The sequence below is a fragment of the Schistocerca serialis genome, chromosome 1 (genome assembly GCF_023864345.2).
Source record: "Schistocerca serialis cubense isolate TAMUIC-IGC-003099 chromosome 1, iqSchSeri2.2, whole genome shotgun sequence".
In the NCBI taxonomy this organism is placed as follows: Eukaryota; Metazoa; Arthropoda; class Insecta; order Orthoptera; family Acrididae; genus Schistocerca; species Schistocerca serialis.
The window spans coordinates 290,725,749-290,747,941 of NC_064638.1; the positions used below are offsets into that span (position 1 = coordinate 290,725,749).

General features: G+C 47.8%; 1 protein-coding gene across 3 annotated transcripts in view; it reads left to right on the plus strand.

Annotated features, from left to right (window-relative positions):
* LOC126468704 (synaptosomal-associated protein 25) overlaps nucleotides 1–22,193 on the plus strand; it is a 411,734-nt gene that overhangs the window by 417 nt on the left and 389,124 nt on the right. The window lies entirely within an intron of this gene.

The following is a 22,193-nucleotide window of genomic DNA, read 5'->3' on the forward strand; positions in this document are numbered from 1 at the left end:
CATCAAATTACAACATTGCAGTCTGCTTATTTCTTATTGATGACTTTGTCTTCTATTTTAAATTTCCGATGCACATCGTATTTTAAACACAAGTCTAACAAGGAATAAAGACATAGACTATAGTAACCGAATAGCACATGAGGAGTGCATTTGGTGCTACAAAGTAAGTGTCCAAATTTACAATATAATTTTCCTATGCGCCGAGGTCATTAAGGATTTACAGAAACTTCGGTAAACAAAGATGAGGCTGCTGGAATAGCACTTAGCTTTTCAAAGCAACTATACCGATATTCACTGTAATCAATTTAAGAGAATAACAAAATTTAAGTATGAACGGACGGGCGAACGGATATTGAAATGACCTACCGGATTACCTTTTTGCAGGCTAATTCTTAACTATTTTCAAAAGATTGCTAACGTTGCGCCATTTGTATACATATAAACTTTCTTCCCCATTCTTTACTGAAGAAATTTGCATCATTCCATAGAAACATTATTCCTAAGATCTATTTAAATGTTCAGTCAAAACCCTTTGTACTTTTGACTTACATTGACGTACAGTACTACATTAGTCACATAGGCATAGCGCATTTAATGATCAACAAAATTACATTCAATGTGGCTTGTATTAACTATATTTATGGGGAAGGCACACTTATATCCCACCCCCTTAGGAGTAATAAAGGGATTAGTGACTCATCTGATTGATTACCCCCCCCCCCCCCCCCCTCCACCCAAGTGGGATTAGTAAATACTCATGTGATACAGAGCCAATTGACAGATGCCATTAACACAGAGGAGATACAATCCTCGTTGTCATTAATAACATGAAAATGTTAGTAAAACAAAAACTGAAAAATTAACCAGGTAGAGATGTTCAGCCCTTGAAATTTCAAAGCACCGTAGGAAAAATAGGTTGTCAGCACTGACATAATTTTAATCCTGAAATACACAGCATATGAAAAAGATCATACTTTCTAACAAACCACAGGTTATGCTACAGATCAGGCTGTTACCATGTCTTCATATTAAGACATACTCTCTCTCTCATAACATTAATTGGCTTTGCCAAATCATGACCAATCAATCACCTTCAAACCAAACCCATACCCCCAGGCTATGCTAAAGCTCAGTCGGTCACCACAACTGCTATTAAAAACAGTGAAAGATCAGCTGTACATGGTCTTCAGTACTTGTAATTACCAATAGACATGTACAGGTCTAATTTACAACACTATCAAAGCTACCATCCACAATAACCAACAACATATTGTTATGCAACAGAAATGATGCTACAAATAAAGCAGTTGTCACAGAGACCATTTACATAGCTTATGTTGCACCTAGAAGATGTGCCAGTTGTTTGTTGTTCACTAGTCCCTGCAATATGTTTTTATGCTGTGAATCTAATCACCTAGGCATTAACAGCGTTAAATTATAAACTTACTTCAACTAAAGATTTTATACATTCAGTGTTTTAAAAAATGAAGTCTGTACTTGAAACATTTCCACTCTTTTGCAGTAATGTTTGTTTCTGTTGGAACAGGAACATGTGGTAAATGCTGAAACAATCTCCAACCAGGTTTTGTTAGGGCACATTTGTTGACCCTGCCGATTCACAACCTACAGACCAATGTGTCACCACTACAAATTTTTCCCCCCGTTAGCACTTATTGGCTTTGGCAGCCAACAATAAAACTGAATACATGCACCAAAAGATGACATAACGGCAACCATTAACATTGTAACTGGCCAAAGACCACAACTTGCGTTAAATATTCCTCTTGAACACTTAAGGGTTAACTGGTTGTACTTGCCTAAACATACATAACATTTATATCAAATTATGATAAGCTTTCTGGTCTCATGTTTTTGTGATGCCCTGACAATTTAGATTTTGATCTAATCACAAACTCCTTTTTTAAACATAAGAACATTCATCGGTATACTTGGGAAGGCAGGGGAACCAGATCTGTCATTGACTATGTAATAACAGATCAGGAATTCAGGAAGGCTGTGAGGGACACACGTGTATTCAGGGGATTCTTTGATGACAGTGATCATTATCTAATCTGCAGTGAAATTGGTATTGTGAGGCTGAAAGTGCAGGAGGTCATGTCCATATGTAGGAGGATAAGAGTGGAGAAACTTCAGTATAAGGAAATCAGGCACAAGTACATAACAGTGATCTCAGAAAGGCATCAGTTAGTTGAATGTAGTCAATTACAGTCATTGGAAAAGGAATGGACAAGGTACAGGGACACAGTACTAGAAGTGGCTAAAGAATGTCTTGGAACAGTAGTGTGTAAAAGTAGGATGAAGCAAACAGCTTGGTGGAATGACACAGTCAAGGCAGCCTGTAAAAGGAAAAAGAAGGCGTATCAAAAATGGCTACATACTAGAACTCAGGTAGACAGAGAAAGTTACGTTGAAGAAAGAAACAAAGCCACAGATAATTGCAGCATCCAAGAAGAAATCTTGGGAAGACTTTGGAAACAGGTTGGAGACTTTGGGTCAAGCTGCTGGAAAACCATTCTGGAATGTAATTAGCAGTTTTCGAAAGGGAGGTAAGAAGGAAATGACAAGTATTTTGGACAGGTCAGGAAAACTGCTGGTGAATCCTGTGGATTCCTTGGGCAGATGGAGGGAATATTTTGAAGAGTTGCTCAATGTAGGTGAAAATACGATCAGTAATGTTTCAGAGTTCGATGTACAATGGGATAAGAATGATGATGGAAATAGGATCACATTTGAGGAAGTGGAGAAAATGGTCAATAGATTGCAGTGCAATAAAACAGCTGGGGTGGATGAAATTAAGTTGGAACTCATCAAATACAGTGGAATGTCAGGTCTTAAATGGCTACACAGGATAATTGAAATGGCCTGGGAGTCGGGATAGGTTCCATCAGACTGGACAAAAGCAGTAATCACACCAATCTTTAAACATGGAAACAGAAAAGATTGTAACAACTACAGAGGTATCTCTTTAATCATCGTTGTGGGTAAAATATTCTCAGGTATTGTTGAAAGGAAAGTGCGAGTATTAGTTGAGGACCAATTGGATGAAAATCAGTGTGGGTTTAGGCCTCTTAGAGGTTGTCAGGACCAGATCTTTAGCTTACGGCAAATAATGGAGAAGTGTTATGAGTGGAACAGGGAATTGTATCTATGCTTTATAGATCTAGAAAAGGCATATGACCGGGTTCCTAGGAGGAAGTCATTGTCTGTTCTACGAGATTGTGGAATAGGAGGCAAACTTTTGCAAGCAGTTAAAGGTCTTTACATGGATAGTCAGGCAGCAGTTAGAGTTGACGGTAAATTGAGTTCATGGTTTAGAGTAGTTTCAGGGGTAAGACAAGGCTGCAACCTGTCTCCACTGTTGTTCATATTATTTATGGATCATATGTAGAAAACTATAGACTGGCTGGGTGAGATTAAGATATGTGAACACAAAATAAGCAGTCTCGCATATGCGGATGACTTAGTTGTGATGGCAGATTCGATTGAAAGTTTGCAAAGTAGTAATTCAGAGCTAGATCAGAAATGTAAGGACTATGGTATGAAGATTAGCATCTCCAAAACGAAAGTAATGTCAGTGGGAAAGAGATATAAACGGATTGAGTGCCAAATAGGAGGAACAAAGTTAGAACAGGTGGACAGTTTCAAGTACTTAGGATGCATATTCTCACAGGATGGCAACATAGTGAAAGAACTGGAAGCGAGGTGTAGCAAAGCTAATGCAGTGAGTGCTCAGCTACGATCTACTCTTCTGCAAGAAGGAAGTCAGTACCAAGACTAAGTTATCTGTGCACTGTTCAATCTTTCGACCAACTTCGTTGTATGGGAGCGAAAGCTGGATGGATTCAGGTTACCTTATCAATAAGGTTGAGGTTACAGATATGAAAGTAGCTAGGATGATTGCAGGTACTAGTAGATGGGAACAATGGCAGATGGGTGTCCACAATGAGGAAATCAAAGAAAAACTGGTAATGAACTCTATAGATGTAGCAGTCAGGGTGAACAGGCTTAGATGGTGGGGTCATGTTACACGCATGGGAGAATCAAGGTTACCCAAGACACTCATGGGTTCAGCAGTAGAGGGTAGGAGGAGTCAGGGCAGACCAAGGAGAAGGTGCCTGGATTTGGTTAAGAATGATTTTGAAGTAATAGGCTTAACATCAGAAGAGGCACCAATGTTAGCACTGAATAGGGGATCATGGAGGAATTTTATAAGGGGGACTATGCTCCAGACTGAACACTGAAAGGCATAATCAGTCTTAGATGAAGATGATGATGAAGATGAAGATGATGATGATGATGATGATGAAGATGATGATGAAGATGATGATGATGAAGATGATGATGAAGATGAAGATGAAGATGAAGATGAAGATGAAGATGAAGATGAAGATGAAGATGAAGATGAAGATGAAGATGATGATGATGATGATGATGATGATGATGATGATGATGATGGGGGGGGGGGGTCATGGCAAAACTGAAGATTACATTATCACCAGTCAGCTTTGACCTGTGATGTCACGATGGCACCCCTATTTCAAGCTTATGTAAGGGGCAGTCAAATGAAAAGCAGACAGATGGAAAAAGTAAACACCATATAACTGTTAATACAGTGATCCTGCAGAGGGACAAGAGGGTCAGTGCCTTCATGGGAACATGTAACTGCATGGGAATGTGTAACTGTGGTTGTAGCCAGGCATGCACCTCTTCATTCAAAGCAAATACAGTCACAACTGTCTTTATTTAGCATTCCAAAGATATGGAAATCATATGGGGAGAGACTGGCAGGTCAAGAGTAATGTATGATGAGTTGTCAGGTTTGGCCTGTGATGTAATGTTAATGGCTGATGTTGAATCACCATTTGGTACATATATTCAATTTTGTTGTTAGTTGGCGAAACTAACAAATTTTGGAGGAGGGGGGGTTGAAGGGGTTCACCTGTAGCTTTTCCCAAGGTGTAGGTTATGTTGGAAAGTAAGTTTGGTTGTGAGTTGAAGTCAGAAGCCAATGAATGTGATTACAAAAGAACCTGGTTATGGTGACACTGATACGTACCTTAGCCCACTTGAAAAACATCACCAATAATATCATGTAATAGTCAGCATATTGTTTATGGCATTTGTTACATGTTTCATATGTTACTAGTCAAAGATGACAACTCACATCGAACATTCTTCTATATCAGAAACTGGCACTGTATGGAGGGTGTGTGAGGGCTTCCCAGTGAAACTTCTGAGTCATAATCAAAACAACCATGGCAACAAGTGCGCCCCCCCCCCCCCCCCCACACACACAGCATTTATCCATGGAGGCAGTGACTGTCTTGTCTCAGTGGGATAAATGTATAGACAGTTATGGCAATTGCTTCTGAAATAAAGTTTACTTCCGTTTTCCATCCATCTTGTTTTAATTTGACTGACCCTATAAAATATGGAGACCATGTAGATACTTCTTATATATTTTAACAAACACATATAATATGAAAAATATTTAATTCTGGATATAACACTACACTAATGGAACAACTGTGGGCATTAGGGAGTTTCCAGTTGGGACAAACTAAACCTATGACAATCCTAATAATGAAGACATGTCAGAGAAAATACTAATGCAGAAATCAAGCAAAACCATTCCTCAGCAATCAGAAAAATTACAGTAAAAACAGAAAAAACTTGTACCAGAAATTTCACTTGACTTATGTAGCTTAAATGAAGTCTGGTACCATGACCCCCATATAGGGCCATAACCTGCCTTAGTTGGCACTAGAAACTTCATGTGACCCATATAGCTCAAACAGAATCCATAATTCCACAAAATCAAACACAACTAGACAAATCTAGTATCTGTAACTTGACCTATATAGCTGAAACGAAGTTAGCCATAAAACAAAATTTGCTCATATAACCAATACGAAATCCTGGCCTCACAACTGAAGATAAAGCAAACTCCACATTACCTGCCAATCACAATCCCACATAACCAACAGCTAACAACACAAAAAAATTCATCCTCGCAGGGGGCTCGCAACTCTTTTGTCAGTACATACTTGACTACCATGGGGCTACAGCCTTTGCAGCACGACCTCCCTTTCTATGCTGCAATCCTATACCTCCAGTATTCCTTTACATCAGATTGTCTTTCTGGTGTAGACCCCACTTGGAACTGGTGCCCTTCCATCTAAGCACCCTTCCTTTCCGATAAGGTATGCTCAAAACAGCACTGTCTCCATCTCGTTGGCGGGGGGGGGGGGGGGGGGGGGTCGTGAAGCACTTGCGTGCTGATACCTAGCCCCCTGAGCACACAGGGATGACACTGTTGGTGTTGGTGTTGGAGATGAAACGGAGTGAGATGGCGTGGTGTATTTGGGAGGACAACGGTTCAAACCCGTGTCCAGTCATCCTGATTTATGTTTTCTGATTTCCCTGAATCACTTCAGGCAAATTCCAGGATGGTTCCGTTGAAAGGGCATGGTCTATTTCCTTCTCCATTCTCCCCTAATCTGATGGGACCGATGACTTTGCTATTTGGTCCCCCTTCCCAAATCAATCAACCGAGTGGAAACCTCCCCATGTACGCCCGTCACAACATATATGGAGCCCTGAGCAATGGATTACTGACCAGGTAGCTATTGCTGAGGCTGTGTGGTATCCAGGGGGAGGAGAGCACCCTTTCGGTGTGGGTGACACCATGACAGAGGACTTGCATATTAAGTGTTCTCCCACTGGTGGTCATACAGCCCCAGCAGTCATTTCAGAAGAGAAAAAAAACTTGATAAATGCAGATAGGTATGACCCCAAAGGTTACCTCCACTGGCTATGTGCTGGGAGGAACATAGAGCTAAATGACAAGCAGAGAAACAGTCGTGTCCAAAATGAAGAGTGGGTCAATTTTTATTAAAACAGCATCTGCCATGTCACGAGCATAGTTTGTGTGACAAGCTGGGTAACATTCCAGTGATTCACTCCCCACAATAGACCAAACATGGTTCACGCCATCATTTTCCATTATGACTTCATCTTGCAGTCTGACAATGAGCTACATGCTAACTTGGAGTGATAGGGTGTACACCATGTGTTGTTTCCGTAGGGGGCCAACCAGTAGAGATGCTATCAGGGCATTCACTGTGGGCTTTGAGCCCACCACCCCATATGCGGTGCTCCGAATGTATAGAATTCGGGTACAAGTCTTTGCATTTCGACGCTAGCCCACTCTGTAGGTATTTTGGATGACAATTCGTCGTGAATGTTTCTTGTCCCCATATACCTGTTGCATCAACTGTGGAGAGCACAACTCTCCCTGCTCACCAGAATGCACTGTCTTAGAGAGAGAGAGAGAGAGAGAGAGAGAGAGAGAGGGGGGGGGGGGTGAGGAGGAGGGAATGACTCTGGACAGACTTAACATACCAAGAGACCAAGAAAAACTGAGCATCTACATCCTGCATGCATGACAATGTTGTGTGAAACAGTTACGATGTAATCCTCTCGATGGCACTCTCCCACAGTGTGTCCTACAGTGAACCCTCAGGGCTGCTTGACCATGCTTCCTCCCCCCCCCTCTGATGGATGTGAGCTCTCCTCCTGCTTCCCCCACACCCACTTTGGGAGCAATGACTCCCCACTCGCTGGGGACGTTGATCCTCGTCCCCCAGCCACACAAGTCACCCTTGTCCAGTTTCTCACGTCCGTCAGGAAGGGGTCCCTTGGGAGGCTCCAGTGTTTCTGCTGGTCTGCAGCTGGATCCCAGCCAGTGGCTGAAGAGTTGCAGGCTGCTGGTCATAGGGCTTAAGATTGTCTTCAGTCCCTGAAAGTGATTCAGCGATGCCCTCCCAGTCATCCAAACTCCCTAAGGAGAAAAGACAAGAAGTACCGTAGTCTTCAAAGAGCAAGGAAATTCTGGTGGAGCCTTCATGCCGCCCAGTCCCACAGGTCCTGCTTCTGTGGCAAAGGTGGTGATGCCAGTGGCCCCTGAGGCTCCAGATCATGCCACACAGTGTCTCAGGACCTGTGTGCGTTAATACAGCAACCTCTCAGCCGGAGGCAGCAGATGACCCTGCTACATAACTTGCCTCCTTGGTCCCTTTACACCCTCAAAGCATGTTGACAGCACAATTCTCCAGTGGAATTTTAGCAGTGTTTGAGCCATGATCTCTTAAGCTCTTCCCCTGCTTTCTGCATTGCCCTTCAGCAAACTTGGTTGCCAATAGTGCAGACCACTGCCTTGATGGCCAATGGGGATATTTTAAGAATCGTGCAGATCATGATAGGATATTGCACGAAGTTTGCACAAATGTTCTGGACCCAGTATATAGTGAACTTATGCCTCAAGATACAACTTCGGAGACTGGCTGTTCAAGTAAGGGCATTTCAAAATTTTAACATCTGCAATGTTTGTCTCCTGATGGTGGAGTGCCTCCGAATGTATTGTGTGGATTGGTTTCTCGCACCCCCCCCCCCCCCCTCCCTCCCTATTTTTTTAATCTGGGGTGACTTCAGTGCCAATAATCCTTTGTGGGGTGGAACCATGATCACTAGCTGTGGTAGATATCAAAAACTTACTGGCAGATCTCAGCCTCTGCCTCCCAAATACTGGTGCCCCCACACACTTCAGCATGGAACATGGAACTTACTCCAGCCATTGATCTTCCTATTTGTAGCCGTAGTCTTCTTCCATCCATCCACTCGAGGGCCCACGATGACCTGTGTGCTAGTGACCACTTCCCAATCTTTGCACTCGTTCCTCAGCATCAGTGCCCTGGGAGCCAGCTCGTATGGGCTTTTCACAATGCCAACTGGGGTGCTTTCACCTCCAGTGTCTTTCTTGGCTCCCTGCTACATGGAAGCATTCATGTGGCTGTCCGGAGTGCAACAGCAGCCATTCTATTGGCAGTTGACTTAGTGATCCCCCTATTCTTTGGGATCCATCGATCGGAAGATAGTACCTTGGTGGAACTCAGGAATTACTGAGGCCTTCAGAGGGGCTCTCCAATGCTATAAGCAGCATCCATTGATCGAGCACCTCATTGCCTTCGTGTTGCTCCGTGCCGGGTCCAACACACAAAAAAACGATGGAAGCAAGAATCCTGGGAATGGTACATTTCAACCATTGGATTACATAAGCTGCCTCCTTTGCACATTTGGGCAAAGATCAGATGCTTCTGTGGATACCAGTCCTCTGTAGGTGTTTCTGGTACAGTGCTATTTTCACCGACGAAGATACTATATCCCAATATTTTGCTCTGGATTATGCTAGTCTCATCATCTGAGAACTATCAAACTGCTTTTTGTGTGGTCAGTGAGTACCCTTGCCCTTTGTCCTGATACAGCCCCAAGGCCAGACAGCACGCACAACCAAATGCTCAAACACCTGTCAGTGGATTATCAGTGTCCTCTCCTTACTATGCTCAACCATATCTGGAACAAGGGTGTCTTGATTATTGGAGTTTGGCATGCAACAGAAGCCTTTCCGACTTGGACTCTGAAGAGCCTACTCGCAGTGTTGCATGTGTACCCTGACCTCAGATCTGTCTAGATTCTTTTTTGGACTGAATGATTCAGTTGAATCTGATGTTTTGCCACCTGTTACTGGCTGTTCTTGATGAATTTCAATGTTCTTAAGTGGTATACACTGACAGCTCAGTGGCCGATGGACAAACTGGTTTTGTATACACACATGCAAGGTTCAGTGAACTACACTCTGCTGAATGGGTGCAGTGTCTTCGCTGCTGAATTGGTGGCCATCAGATGGACCTTAGCCATGCTTGTTCTTGTACTGGCTTCTAATCTGCAGCAACTCCCGGAGCAGCCTTTGGGCTGTAGACTAGTGTCACCCTCGTCACCCCATTAGTTAAGACTATCCAGAATCTTCTTTCTATGTCCATCAAGCTGGGTGGTCAGTGGTCTTTCTTCAGACCCCTGGACATGTGGTTCTCAGGGAATGAACGTACTGACTACTTGGCAGAGTTGGCTACCAGGATGCTGATTTTGGAACGAGACCTTTGGTCGACTCTACGCCATTGGAGTTCTGACACTTGGACTGGTCCTTTCTGGACTCACCAAACAGAGAACAGTTATGGAGACCATGATGATGAGGCGGCCTTCCCTTCGCTCTTCTCGCAGCTATTTTGTCTTGTCAGCTGTGCATTGGCAACACTTCGCTGACTCACGCCCATATTCTGATGTGAGGGCTGACCTTACTGCCGATGTGGTGCTTGCCTGTGACCACCCCTCTCTCCCCTCTCGGGGTCTTGCTGCTCTTTGGCAGGTTTGTGGTTGGCTACTATGGGGCTTCTGCCTTTGCAGCATAGTTTCTCTTCCATGCTCCGTATCTATCCTCCTGCTATTCTATTTCCCCTCCCTTGGGGAACATGTCTTGGCTATTTTTGGAAATTTATTCTGCATTTTTGGTAGTCAGTATCAGAATACTATCCACTACTTTTCATTCCTTTTTCCTCTTTGTTCTCGTATCCTATCCTTCCTCCGCTTCGGTGTTTGAGGTTCCTCTTTTTCTTCTTCTTCACTGTGCACTCCTGAAGGTTGGCTCACATGTCTGACGTGTAACAGGTGACTAGATAATGCGTAATTTCCAGCCTCGGATTGACAAGCAGGGTTTGCATGTACCCACTGGTACAGGCCAGGCTCAGGGAGGGGTGATTACCTGTGCTGCTACCTTCCCAAATTGCTGATTGGTCCCTCTGTCAGGTGTTTGGGAGGGCCCCCAATTGGAAGAAATGCGTCATTGGAGACGCTGGCAATCATGGGGATTTTCTCGCAATGAGCCAATCATCTTCACAGTCAATAGCTATGAAACATAAATGCAATTAGGCTATTTCGTGTACTGAAGACAGTCAATCCTCCGCACCGGTAAATCCATTTACTATTCAGAAAGGTGTAGCTGTTCTGGCCCTGTGAAATTCTGCTCTCGTTAACGCAATAGCACTTTGCTTTTGGACACTACTTCAGGTTCTCAACCACAACTGCTTGCAGCTTCACAGCTCCATGGCTATCACGTTTGTGCCAAGGCCCTTTGAACGCTGAATTCTTTCCATGGTGTTATTTACACTAGGCTGCTGGATGGTCTGACTGAGACAGAAATCCAAATGGACCTATCTGTTCAGGGTGTTATTGGCATCCATTAGGTCATGAAAAAAGGAGATGCCGACACACACTCTTTCTCACTTTGGACAGTGATTTTTCCATCAAAGATCAAAGCAAGTTATGAAGTTATCACAGTCGGACCTTATGTTCCGAACCCAATGCGCTGCTACCAGTGTCATCATTACAACCACACTATAGAGTTCTGTAGACACACAGCCAAATGTGTAACCTGTGGTAGGGATACTGACAAGGGCAATTGTCCACCTCCTCCTCCCCGCTGCATCAACTGCAATGGGACCATGTCACCTCCTCCCACGATTATTCCATTTATCTTGATGAGTGGGATGTTGAAGAGATCTGGGCAACTGTCAAAGTGCCTTACCCAGTTCCCCGCTGCGGGTTCGGGGGTTAGAATGGGCCCGCGGTATTCCTGCCTGTCGTAAGAGGCGACTAAAAGGAGTCTCAAATGTTTCGGCCTTCTGTGATGGTCCCCTCTCGGGTTTGACCTCCATCTTTCTAAATTGTTCCGAAGAGCGAGCCAATTGGGGAAGGGCGCCTTACATGGTGCACTGTATCTGTCGTGCATTGAGACCTTTAGCCGGCTTTCTCGTCATTGCAATGGTGTCCAGCCCGTTTTCCATCTCTTGGCCGAGGATACGTCCATGGGTGCGATTTCCACGCTGCACTGTGCAGTGTTGTTTTTCGCTGCAACGACGACCTCATACATTTTTGCACCTAAGATCCAGCACGGTAGCCAATCCGTTGTGGTGGGGCCGCCATGTACCCTGTTGGTTGTAGCCCCCTGACAACACAGGGATCGCTCTACTGATGCCTGCGCCGTTTACTCCTCATGTATGCCAGGGAGTAGATGCCCATCTCCCTGGGGCATCAGGACTCCCGGCAATGGCCATCCTGCCAGGTGGCCCTTGCTGTGGCTGGGTGGCGCCCGTGGGGAGGGCCCTTGGTCGGAGTAGGTGGCATCAGGGTGGATAACATGCAATGAAGCGTGGCACATCATCTCTTGCTGGTGGTCAGCCACCAGCAGTCTCTAAGCGTTCGAGGGCTCATTTTAAAGGTGACGTTTATGACACCAAATCGTTCCCATCCCTGGCCACACCATGGGAGGAACGAAAGGCAGCGAATGACAGTGACACGTATTCGCCCCGGTATCTCGTCTGTACCAGAGCTGGTGGGGAATCCTTTGTCTCCGTGAAGCCTCAGTTCTGTGTAGAGCATTTAGAGGACAAGTTTGGGGAGGTGGAGGGCTTGTCCAAAATGCGCTCTGAGTCAGTTTTGATAAAAACGGCATCGTCCGCCCAGTCACGCAGGTTACTTGCTTGTGACAAGTTGGGGGATGTTAACGTTACCATCACACCACATAAGAGTTTAAATATGGTCCAGGGTGTTATTTTCCACAGGGACCTACTTTTGCAGTCTGATGACGAGCTGCGCGCCAACTTAGAGCGTAGAGGTGTTCATTTTGTCCGGCGCGTTCATCGGGGTCCGAGGGACAATCAGGTTGCTACTGGTGCCTTCATCTTGGCCTTTGAGGGTGATACATTACCGGAGAAGGTCAAGGTGATGGTCTACCATTGTGACGTCAAGCCCTATATCCCTCCCCCGATGCGGTGCTTTAAGTGCTGGAAGTTCGGCCATATGTCTTCATGCAGCACTTCCAGCCTCACATGTCGAGATTGCAGACACGCATCTCATCCCGATAGTCCGTGTGCTGCGCCTCCCATCTGTGTCAACTGTGGAGAGACTCATTCACCTTGCTCGCCAGACTGCAGGATCTTACAGAAAGAACGCAAAATCATGGAATATAAGACCCTGGACCGACTGACTTACACTGAGGCTAAGCGGAAATTTGAACGGCTACATCCCGTGCGCATGATGGCATCTTATGCCTCAACTGTCACTCCTGCTCCAGCTCCTTTAGCTGCACCACAAAGTCAGCTCTGAGTCAGAGGACCTCACCTGCCCCCTTGACGATGGGGGCCCCTTCCCTCGCTGTTGCTCCCACACCATCTACCTCGGGAGCAGCACCCACTAAACCACCGGGGACACCAGTCCCCACTTCTAAGCCAGAGAAGCGTAAGTCTTCTTCGGCTTCTCTCGCTCGGAAGGGATCCCTTGGGTCACTCCCTTCCCAGGTTCCTACCAGCGGCACAGCAGACACCAACCAGTGGCTGAAGAAGCCACAGGTCGCTGGTCGTCGAGCTTCGCGATCATCTTCGGTCCCGGAGACTGACTCCAATAAGCCCTCTCAACAACAACCACCAAAGGAACAGCGAGAGAAAATGACATTGAAGACCTGTAAGACCAAGACACCTGCGGTGGCACCTACTCCACCGCTACCTACAAGCTCTGCGTCTGAGGATGCGGTGGAGATTCTTGTGTCCGCTGAGGACCTCGATCTCGCCGGTCCCTCAGACGCAATGGATAGCACTTGCACGGTTGCTCCATCGGAGGCAGCAGGTGACCCAGAGGCGTAATCTGCCTTCCCTGTCCTGTCACGCCTTTCTCAGCCATGGACAATTCCATCCTCCAGTGGAACTGCAGCGGTTTCTTGCACCATCTAGCTGAGCTCGACAACTTATCAGCCTTCACCCTTTCTTCTGCATTGCTCTTCAGGAAACTTGGTTTCCAGCAATGCAAACCCCTGCCCTCAGTGGCTATCGGGGTTATTATAAGAACCGGGCAGCTTATGAGCTTATGAAAGGGTGTCTGGTGGCGTCTGCATATATGTCCTTAACTCTCTTCACAGCGAGTCTATCCCTCTACAAACAGCTTTAGAGGCTGTCGCTGTTCGGGTCGCGCAGCATGTCCTGGCTGTGCTGATAGTCCAATTGCCGCCACCTTTTTTATTACTGGGCGACTTCAACGCCCATAACCCTCTGTGGGCTTGGTCAGTGGTGACAGGTGGAGGCGCCACCTTTGAGCATTTATTGGCACAGCTCGATCTTTCACCGTTAAATGATGGTTCCTTCACACACTTCAGTGTGGCGCATGGCACGTACTCCGCCATTGACCTTTCGATCTGCAGCCCTAGCCTCTTACCATCTGTCCAATGGAGAGTGCATGACGACCTGTGTGGTAGTGACCACTTCCCGATCTTTCTGTCACTGCCACAGCGTCAGTCTTCTGGGCACCCTTGCAGGTTGGCAATGAATAAGGCTGACTGGGACTTGTTTTCCTCCATTGCCGCTGTTGAGCCTCTCTCTAATGATGGCATTGATGCGGTGGTTCAGTCGGTCACCACGGGCATGGTTACTGCCGCCGAATCTTCCATTCCCAGTTCTTCTGGGTCCCCTCGGCGGCAGACTGTGCCTTGGTAGTCGCTTGAGATCGCTGAAGCGATTAAAGATCGCCGGCGGGCGCTCCACCGTCACAAGCGACATCCCTGCATTGAACACCTCATTACCTTCAAACGTCTGCATGCGCGGGCCCGCCGCCTTATCCGCCAAAGCAAGCAGGAGTGCTGGGAGCGGTATGTGTCCACCATTGGCCTCCGTGTCTCTCCATCGCAGGTCTGGGCCAAGATCCAACGCCTCTATGGCTATCGGACCCCTGTCAGCGTCCCTGCGCTCTCACTGAATGGAGCAGTTTGTACAGACGCCGACGAAATTGGCAACCGCTTGGCAGAGCATTTTGCTCTGAGTTCCGCTTCTTCCAATTACCCCCCGGCCTTCTGCTCCATTAAAGAGCGGATGGAACGTCGGAGCCTTTCTTTTCGCACCCACCATTCTGAATCTTACAATGCTCCATTCAGTGAGTGGGAATTTCACAGTGCCCTTGCCGCTTGCCCTGATACCGCTCCTGGGCCAGATCGCATCCACTGTCAGATGCTGAAACACCTTTCAGTGGACTGCAAGTGACGCCTCCTCGACCTTTACAACCGTCTCTGGGTCGAGGGTGAGTTTCCGCCGCAATGGCGGGAAAGCATTGTCATCCCTGTTTTGAAACCAGGCAAGAGCCCTTTGGAGGTGGACAGCTACCGCCCCATTAGCCTCACCAATGTTCTTTGCAAGCTTCTCGAACGGATGGTGAGCCGGCACTTGAATTGGGTACTGGAGTCTCGGGGCCTTCTGGCTCCATCTCAGGGTGGGTTCCGTAAAGGCCGCTCCGCCACCGACAATCTGGGTGAGTCTGGAGTCGGCCATCCGTACTGCCTTTGCCCGCCGTCAGCACCTGGTCGCTGTCTTTTTCGACATGCAGAAGGTGTACAATACGACATGGCATCATCACATACTTTCTACACTTCATGGGTGGGGTCTTCGGGGCCCTCTGCCGATCTTTATCTGAAATTTTCTGTCGTATTGTACCTTCCGCGTGCAAGTCATGGCCTCCCATAGTTCCTCCCGAGTCCAGGAGAACGGGGTACCACAGGGATCTGTCCTCAGTGTCTGCCTGTTTTTAATCGCAATAAACGGGCTCGCTGCGGCGGTGGAAAATTGTCTCCGCTTCCCTGTATGCTGACAACTTCTGCCTTTACTACTGCTCTACTGGCATTGCAGCTGTTGAACGTCAGGTACAGGGCGCTATCCGCAAGGTGCAGTCTTGGGGTGTAGTGCATGGTTTTCAGTTTTCGGCTGCCAAGACCCGCGTTATGCATTTCTGCCGGCGCCGAACAGTCCATCCTGAGCTGCGGCTTTATCTTGCCGACGAACTCCTTGCTGTGGTGGAGACCCACAGGGTTTTGGGTGTAGTTTTTGATGCCCGGCTGACTTGGCTGCCTCATATTCGGCAGCTTAAACAAGCGTGTTGGCGGCATCTAAATGCTCTGAGATGCTTGAGCCACACCCGCTGGGGCGCCGACTGATCTACCCTGTTACGGCTCTACCAGGCTTTAATCCAGTCTTGTCTGGATTATGAGAGCCTGGCTTATGGCTCAGCATCCCCATCTGCACTGCGAGTACTGGACCCAATCCTACACAGCGGAATATGCCTTGCCACTAGTGCTTTCCGGACCAGCCCAGTGGACAGCATACTTGCGGAGGCAGGTGTCCCTCCATTGCGGTTCAGGCACCAAAATTTACTGGCCGCTTATGCTGCCCATGTTTTTAGCTTGCCCGGGCATCCAAACTATCGTCTCCTGTTCCCGCGATCGGTCGTCCATCTGCCAGAACGTCGGCCCCGGTCAGGTTGTACAATCGCGGTCCGCGTCAAAGAGCTTCTCTCCGGGCTTAGGGTTTTCACTGTTGCACCTCCTTTTCGTGCCACTTTGCGTACACCCCCATGGTGTGTTCCTCGCCCTTGCCTTCGGCTCGACTTGGCACAAGGCCCGAAGGACTCAGTCCCTCCAGAGGCCTTCCGCTGCCGCTTTTATTCCATCCTGGCCACGTATCAGGGCTCTGACTTTGTTTACACTGACGGTTCGATGGTTGCTAGTCGTGTCAGTTATGCGCTAACTCTAGGGGACCATTCCGAACAACGTTCCTTGCTGGCTGGCTGCAGCATTTACACTGCTGAGCTGGTCGCCATCTTTCGTGCCCTAGAGTATATCCGCTCCTGCTCAGATGAGTCCTTCGTTATCTGTAGCGATTCCCTGAGCGGTTTACGAGCTGTCGACCAGTATTTCCCTCGTTCTCGTCTGGTGATGGCTATCCAGGAGTCCCTGCATACTCTTGCCCGTTGCGGCTGCTCTGTGGTCTTTGTGTGGACCCCCGGTCATGTCGGTATCCCGGGCAATGAACATGTTGACTGCCTGGCGAAAGAGGCCACCAGGCAACCATCTCTGGATGTTGGCCTCCCAGAGACTGATTTGCAAGCGGTCCTCCGCTGAAAAGTTTTTGTGCTTTGGGACGCTGAATGGCGCGATCGGATCACGCCCAATAAACTCCGTGCCATTAAGGAGACGACTGTGTGGCGGTCATCCATGCGAGCCAACCGCAGGGACTCAGTCGTCCTTTGTCGGCTCCACATTGGCCACTCCCGGCTGACACACAGTTACTTACTGCGTCGGGAGGACCCTCCTCTGTGTCGCTGCGGGGCGGCTTTGACAGTGGCCCACATTTTGTTGGCCTGCCCCCTTTTAGCTGTGGTCAGGCGGACATTTGCGCTGCCTGATACGCACCCTGCCCTTTTAACTGATGACCCTGCTATGGCTGGCTTAGTTTTACGTTTTATTCGGGCAGGGGGTTTTTATCATTTAATATGAGTGATTGTTTTATTTTATTGTTTTGTGTTGATTCTGGCCTTTGGCCAATGGTTTCAAACTGAGTTTTTAATGTGTTCTCGGTGGTTGGCTTTTCCCTTTTTATTCTATGGTCGGCCAACCACTGCCACACTCCGTGTGATTTTAATTTGTTATGTCTGTTCTTTGTCTGAGTTTTTCTTGTCCTGTGTTCTCTGTTGTCTCTATTATCCGTTTTTTACTCTGTGTGGTAGTTTTTAAGTTTTGGAACAAGGGACCGATGACCATTGCAGTCTGGTCCCTTTAATCCCACAAACCAACCAACCAACCTTACCCAGTTGCTTGCAAGTTGCTTGGCTAGTTTGAAACCCTGCGACTACCACCTGGTACTTACATCACTGTTCTTGCTACATCCAACTCCATGGAGGACATGGCCACCTAGACACATGACCTCAAAATTAGCACTGCGGTTGCCAAATCGCCTAGCATCATGGTAGCATCTGTATCTCCTCCTCCAGCTGTGCAAAACACCATCAACCTTTCATCTCACGGGGCAAAGTCACTAGCCACACAACTGGCAGGCTGGAAAGGACAGAAGGAATACTCCCAAGAAGACTTCCTATTTTCCTCCAGCCAACCATCTGAGTCTTCTTCTGCCAACTGGAAAAGCTTGAAGAAGTAAAAGGCAAATGGTCTTCTCCTTAGCTGACTCTAAGTTTCTCCTAGGCAATGCCGTCATGTGATACCCTTGCCCAGCTGACCTCCATGTCGTCAGTACGCACCACCAATCATTTTTCTGTCCACAAGCCGACAGAAGGAGAATGCTAACACTTCTGTAGATGTCACGGAGCAGGCGCAGCAGGATCCTCCTACCGCTGTGCCCTATACCAGCAAGTCTCCGAAGGCTGGCACTTGGGAGCTGCCAAGGTGACACCCATTCATTATTTTCCTCGTCATGACTCTCCTATAATGGAATGTTCGTGGCCTTCGATCCAACAATGAGGATTTAAAGCTGCTCATAGAATCACAGTGACCACTTGTTCACTGCCTTCAGAGAATGAAATTGCGTCCTCACAGCTGCTCTGAGCTCTTGCATTTCTTCCCAGCCCGTTTTGACCTTCCCTCTGAGGCCGGCATTCCATCTTGTGGGGGGAGTCGTGCTGCTCAAACAGGATGATGATCATAGTCAACCCAGCCCCCTGACTATCCTCCTACAAGCCGTTGCAGTTCGCCTTTACTTCCCCACTTGACCTTTTTCCTTTGTACCGTTTACATCCTTCTGTCATTTGATGTCACCAGGGCAGACTTCCTCCAGCTTATTGGGCAGCTACCTCACCTATTTCTGCTGCTCGGCGACTTCAATGTGCACCTTCCACTTTGAGGTTCTCCCAGAACCTGCCAGAGAGGTACCCTCTTGGCTGACATTCTTAAGCAACTTAACCTCTTGTGCCTTAACACAGGAGCACTCATGTTCCTTTCAGACTTTTCACATACCTATTCCAATTCGGACTTACCATTCTGCACTGCCTAGCTTGTCTATTGTCTTGAGTGGTCCATTCTCTGACACATACTCGAGTGACCATTTCCCTTGGGCTCTCCATTTGCTGACTCCTACCCCACTTATGTGCACACCCAGATGGCAGCTTATTAAATCTGACGGGAGGCTTTATTCCTCCATGGTGACTTTCGACAAACAATATTTCCCCAGTTGTGATGACAAAGTGGAGTGCCTTACAAACATTATCCTTACTGCTGGAAAATGTTCCATTTCTCGCATTTCTTTACTATGCTGTGTCCCGGTCCCTTGGTGCACTGAGGCATGCCACGATGCAATTTGCGCGTGGAGATGTGCTCGTGCTCTGTTTTTTAACTGCTATCCTATGATGGCAAACTGAATTCATTATAAACAGTTGTATGCACAGTGTTATCGTCCACGAGGATAGGAGAAAAGCTAGCTGGATTTCATTCACTAGTTCTTTTAACAGTTCCGCTCCCTCTCCTATAGTGTGGGATAACCTTTGACAGCCCTCTGGGACCAAGATCCATTCTCCAATTTCTGGTCTGACAGTAGCAGTCAGTGTCATTGTGAACCCTACTGCTATCCCCAACATTTTGGGATGCCCCCCCTCCCCCCTTTCCCTTTCAACTCCATAGTGTGAGCCATTGGGGGAAGAGCACCTTACCTAGCGTCTCATACGTGTGCCCTCCTAGCTCCTTCCTTGTCTGATGCTGGGGTGCATAGCCAGCACGGTAGACAGCCCATGTGGTGGGGTCACTATGTACCCTTTTGGTTGAGCCCCTGAAAACACAGGGATCACACTTCTGATACCTGAGCTGTGACCACCTCACGTAAGCCTAGGAGTGGTTGCTTGTCGCCCTGGAGCATCGGAACTCCCGGCAATGGCCGCCGTGCTATATGGCCCTAGCTGTGGCTGGGTGGCTCCCATGGGGAGAGCCCCTGATTAGAGTGGGTGATATCAGGGCGGACGCTATGCAAATGAAATGCATGTGGGTCCAGAACCCTGGCCGTTCTTCTGCGGCCGTCTCTCTGCATGGAACTGATTCTTTTAGTGCTGCTTCTTCTGCCCCTTCGGCCTTCCCTTTCATGGCTACCCCTGGGAGGAGGGTCAGGCTCGTCGGCTAGGGGCGAAATCTTTCCCCCGCTATCTGGTTTGCACCAGGACTGATGAGGATACTTTCACCAATACCAAACCTTTATTTTTTGTGGAACACATTGAAGACAAGTTTGGTGAATGGACGCTCTGAGCAAGATGTGATTGGGTTCGTTGTTTATCAAAACTGCTTCAGCTGCCCAGTCTGTGGCCCTTTGTGCCTGTAACCATCTTGGCACAATTCCTGTGTCCATTACCCCCCACCAGTCTCTGAATATGGTTTAAGGTGTGATTTTTCACAGGGACCTCATCCCCCCAAACTGATGAGGAACTTTGGGACAATCTCAGGCGGTGGGGGTGTTCACTTTGTTTGGTGTGTTCAGAAGGATCTGAAGGACAATTGCATTGATATTGGTGCCTTTATCCTTATGTTTGAAGGGGATACCCTCTCTGAAAAAGTAAAGATTATGGTTTATCAATGTGACGTGAAGCTGTCCAACCCACCACCTATGAGATGTTTTATGTGTTTGCGTTTTGGACACGTCTTCCTGCTGTTCGCAGGCCCCTCTCTGTGGTGACTGTGGATGTCCACTCCACGAGGGGCGTTCCTGTGTTTGCTCTCCTGTGTGTGTTAATTGTCATGGCAGTCATTCTCCACATTCACCAGATTGCCCAGTTTATATGGAGGAAAAGAAGATACAGAAGTATAAGTCCCTTGATTGTCTAACCTACACTGAGGCTTGTAAGAAGTATGCACATCTTCACCCTGTGTCCATGTCTAGCTATGCTTCAGTTACATCTTCACCCCTTCGTCCCCCTCCCTTACCCCAGTCCCGAACCCCTCTCCTCCCCTGCAGCTCCCACATCCTCCCCTCTAGGCGCCGCACCCCCTTTCCAGCTGGAGAAGTGTCCCACTTCTTTGGTGTCTGCCGGTCAAGGGCGCCCCTCCCAGGATACCACTTCCTGGCACCTTTCATGCCAAAGGTCTGCTGCCACACAATGACCATGAGAACCACGGTCTGTGGGCCCCCAGGTCACCCAGTGTCTTTTTGTTCCAGATCTTGCTGCAACTGGCTCCTTTATGCCACACAGCCCTCCTCGATCTCAAAAAGAAAAGAGGAAGAAGAAAAAGAAACATAAGTCTCGGGACAAGGAGCCTCTGATGTCACCAGAGGTCCCATCCCCATCTTCGCAGCCTGATTTTGACCTGTTGTTCATGAATGTCGCCCCGTCCTTGTCGGTGACAGGTGGTGACGCAGCGGCATGACTGGCTTTAGCCTGTTCAACCCACATTTGAATCATCGTTCTGTGGTTATCCAATGGAATTGTAATGGATATTACCGTCACCTTCTGGAGTTGAAATCCCTTATTTCGTCTTACTCTGCAGCTTGTGTGGTTCTACAGGAATATCATTTTACTGATGAACACTCACCGACCCTCTGTGGGTTCTGTGTTTCCTGTCAAAATCAGATCGGCTCCCAGTGGGCCTCTGGTGGCCTTTGTACGTTGTTCCACATGGTCATTGCTTGCAGATGGATCCCTCTTCAAGTGGAAGCGGTTGCTGTTAGGCTCCACCTGGACTCTGAGGTCACGGTTTGCAATCTTTATCTCCCTCAGGACAGGACTCTTCCACCTTCTGCCTTAACTGCCATTCTTCAGCAACTTCCTCCTCTCTTCCTCCTTCTCGGGGATTTTAATGCCCATCATCCCTTGTGGAGCAGTGCATTTCCGTCTAGTTGGGGTCTTCTCATAGACCAGTTTCCTGCAGACTGCGATTAGTGCCTTCTTAATGATGGCTCCCCTACTCGCTTCAGTGCCAGTCTTGGTACCTTATCTGCTATTGATCTTTCTTTTTCTTCTCCTTTCCTCCTCCCTTCATCCCCCCTGCAGGTCCGGGGGTTAGAATAGGCCCGAGGTATTCCTGCCTGTCGTAAGAGGCGACTAAAAGGAGTCCATCCCCCTCAAGGGGGTAGTTAGCGCCTGCGTCCGGAGACGGACGGTTCCACGACCTATATTTGTGGTCTTTTTGGTTTTTCACTTCTCGTTTCTTCCTTCCTTTGGTTGGTTCCTTTCTTCTCCATCTCACTGTCTTCCTTACTCTTTCCCTTGCCTTCTTCTCCTTGCATTCTTCTCCTTGCCTTCTCTTGTCTCCGCCTCGGCATTTGAGACAGTCTGTCCTCTCTTCCTTTTCCTCTTCTTCCTTCCTCCCTGTGCGCGCCTGAAGGCCGACCCACGTGTTCGCACGCGTAGCCGGTGACGGGGTAACGCGTAATTCCCCGCCCTGGGTAGACAAGTAAGGCACGCACGTACCCCCTGGTAAAGGCCAGGCC